This window comes from Orycteropus afer, unplaced genomic scaffold (assembly GCF_000298275.1).
Source record: "Orycteropus afer afer isolate SDZICR_OR568_19922 unplaced genomic scaffold, OryAfe1.0 scaffold00011, whole genome shotgun sequence".
Classification (NCBI taxonomy): domain Eukaryota; kingdom Metazoa; phylum Chordata; class Mammalia; order Tubulidentata; family Orycteropodidae; genus Orycteropus; species Orycteropus afer.
In genome coordinates this window covers 24,766,970-24,770,060 of record NW_006921598.1, presented here as the reverse complement: position 1 = coordinate 24,770,060, position 3,091 = coordinate 24,766,970, and positions in this window count along the sequence as shown.

Below are 3,091 nucleotides of genomic sequence, written 5' to 3'. Positions count from 1 at the left end.
CTGCTCTGTTTCTAATTGTTGAAGTAGTTGGTTTAAGGTGTTGATTTGGCTCTTTCTTCTTTTTTGATGTGTACATTTATTGCTATAATTTGGCCTCTGATCACTGCTTTTGCTGTGTCCCAAAGATTTTGATATGTTGTGTTTTCATTCTTGTTTCATTCAATAATTTTTTTTTTTTAATTTCATTTTTTATTTCTTCTATTACCCAGTAGTTTTTAAGTAGGGTGTTGTTCAGTTTCCATGTGTTTGCTCTTTTTCCTGTTCTTGATTCTAATTTTACAGCATTGTGATCTGAGAAGATGCTTTGCAGTATTTCAATGTTTTTAAATTTATTAAGGCTTGCTTTATGGCCTAACATATGGTCTATCATTGAGAATGTTCCATGTGCAGTGGAAAAGAATGTATATTGTGCTGTTGATGGGTGAAGTGCTCTGTAGATATCTATAAGGTCAAGTTGGTGGATTGTATTGTTTAGTTCTTCTATATCTTTGTTGAGTTTCTCTCCAGTTGTTCTATCTTTCATTGAAAGTGATGTATTAAATCTACTATGACTGTGGTGCCATCTATTTGTCTTTTCAATTCTGTTCAAGTCTGATTTATGTATTTGGGGCTCTTTCATTGGGTGCATAGATATTTATTATGGTTATATCTTACTGTTCAATTAGGTCTTTAATCATTATATAAGGTCTTTCCTTGTCTCTTATGGTGGTTTTTGTCTTAAAGTCAATTTTAAGAGAAACTGATATTGCCACTCCTGCTCTTTCGTGATTGTCATTTGTCTGATATATCTTTTTCCAACCTTTGATTTTTAATCTATTTTTGTCACTGTCTCTAAAGTGTGTCTCTTGTACACAGCTTATTGATGGGTTATGTTTTCTTATCCAGTCTGGAACTGTCTGTCTCTTGAGTGGTGCATTTGATCCATTAACATTCAGTGCAATTTTTGACAAGTATGACTTTGTTGCTGTCATTCTGTTATGTGTTATTTTCGTGGTGTTTCTGGGTTCTTTGTTCCATATAATTTTCTGTGATGAGCTCATTTTGTTTATAAATCATGTTGTCATTTCCTTCATTGCTGTTGGTTTAGTATTTGCTAAATATTTGTGCTTGTTCTCTTTTTTACTGTGATGTGAAGGTTTATCATTTTTCTTTGAGATTACACTGTGATTTATAATTTTCTCTCTGACTTTAGAACAGTTCTTTCTATCTTCCAATGGTCTTGAATTCCTCACCATTTAGAAGTTCTGTAACTACACTATTTTTTCCTCTTTTTGGTTTATAGTTGTCCTCATTTGCTAATTGATATTTCTGGTTCCCTGTTTACAGTCTTGTAAGCTTGTTTTACTTTGGATACTTCCACAACTGTGTTGGTTTCTGGGTTATGTCATCATGTGTGTTAATGGTAGTTTGTTGTTTGCTATTATTAATTCTCTATCCAAAGGACTTCTTTTAGTATCTCTTGTAAGGTTGGTCTGATTTCAACAAATCCCTTAATTTCTGCTTCTCTGGAAATCTCCTGATTTCATCATCATATTTTAGGGACAGTTTTGCTGGATATATAATTTTTGGTTGCAAATTTTTCTTTTTCAAGGTTTTATATATACCATCCCATTGCCTTCTCCCCTGAATGGTTTCTGCCAAGAAGTCAGAGCATAGTCTTATTGGTTGCCCTTTTTAGGTAATTTTTGCTTTTTCCTGTTCTGCTTTCAGAATTCTTTCTTTGTCTTTGGTTTTGGTGAGTTTGGTGATAATACGTCTCGGTTATTTTCTTTTGGTGTCTATCCTGTTTGGGTTTTGTTGGACTTCCTGAATGGATATATTCTGATCTTTTATCATATGAATATCAAGGAAGTTCTCTTCCAAGAATTCTTGGACAATTTTAGCAATGGTTTTCTTTTTCTCTTCCTGGTCTGGAATTCCAATGACATGTAGGTTATTCCTTTTGATAGTACTCCACATGAATTTTAGGCTTTCTTCATTTTGTTTTGATTATTTTTTTCTGATTGATCCCTTTTCAAAGAAATATCTAGGTATTTTTCTTCAATCTTATTAATTTTGTTTTCCATTAATTCATTTCTATTCCTTTGCCTTTTCAATACGTTATCTATTTTTAAAAATTTAGTATTAATCTTCTGGATTTCTATCTGTAGACTTTGTATCATTTCTAATTTTTCATTTATCTTTATGTTTTGTTCTTGTATTATCTTCCAAAATTGTTCTAGGGTTTTGTCTGTGTTTTCCTTAATTTTATCAATGGTATATAATATTATAATTTTATCTCAATCCATTGATATATAATTCTTTTGAATTCCTTATCAGGGAGTTCCAATGATACTTCTTCCTCAGAGATGTGTTCTAAGTCTGTATCTTGGTTCCTTTTACCTCCTGCTTTATCTTGCTTCCTTGTGTGGAATGTGATGGTCTGTTGTCTCTGAGACATTGTGACATTGTTGTATGTATATTTAGTTGGTGATTGTATGTTGGAGTGATTTGCCCAACATGTTCATTTGTTTTGTTTTGTTAACACATATCTGAGTAAGCAGGGTACTGTGCTTCTGTTTTTGCTAGTTGGCAGCACTTATGAACTAACCAACTGTATCCTGGTGGGTGTGATAGAGAATAAGAGTGGCTGCACAGGTCTCTGTTAACTGTGAAGAACAGTTAAGATACAGTCAGGCTCATATTGGTGGTTGTGTATCATTGGCCAGTTGGTGCAGAAGGTAGTGGTGACCTTCAGTCAGTAAGTGGAGATGTAGGAGGTGGACGTGTGGTTGGGTCATATGGGCATGATTGCTGTCTCCCACTCAGTTAGACAAAAACAACAATAGAAAAACTACGAAAAAAGTAAAAGCAAGAGGACAAAAAACGCACACTGCATAGACACACAAGAAGAATAATCAAAAAGAGAGAAAAAAAAAAAAAGAGTAAAGGCAATAAATGAGAGAATAGAAAAACAGAAAAAATATCCCACAATATCTGTGGAGGGGAGAATAGGATAAAAGAGGTTGTTGTTGTTGTTGTTAAGTGCCGTCGAGTCGTTTCCGACTCATAGCGACCCCATGCACAGCAGAACGAAACACTGCCCGATCCC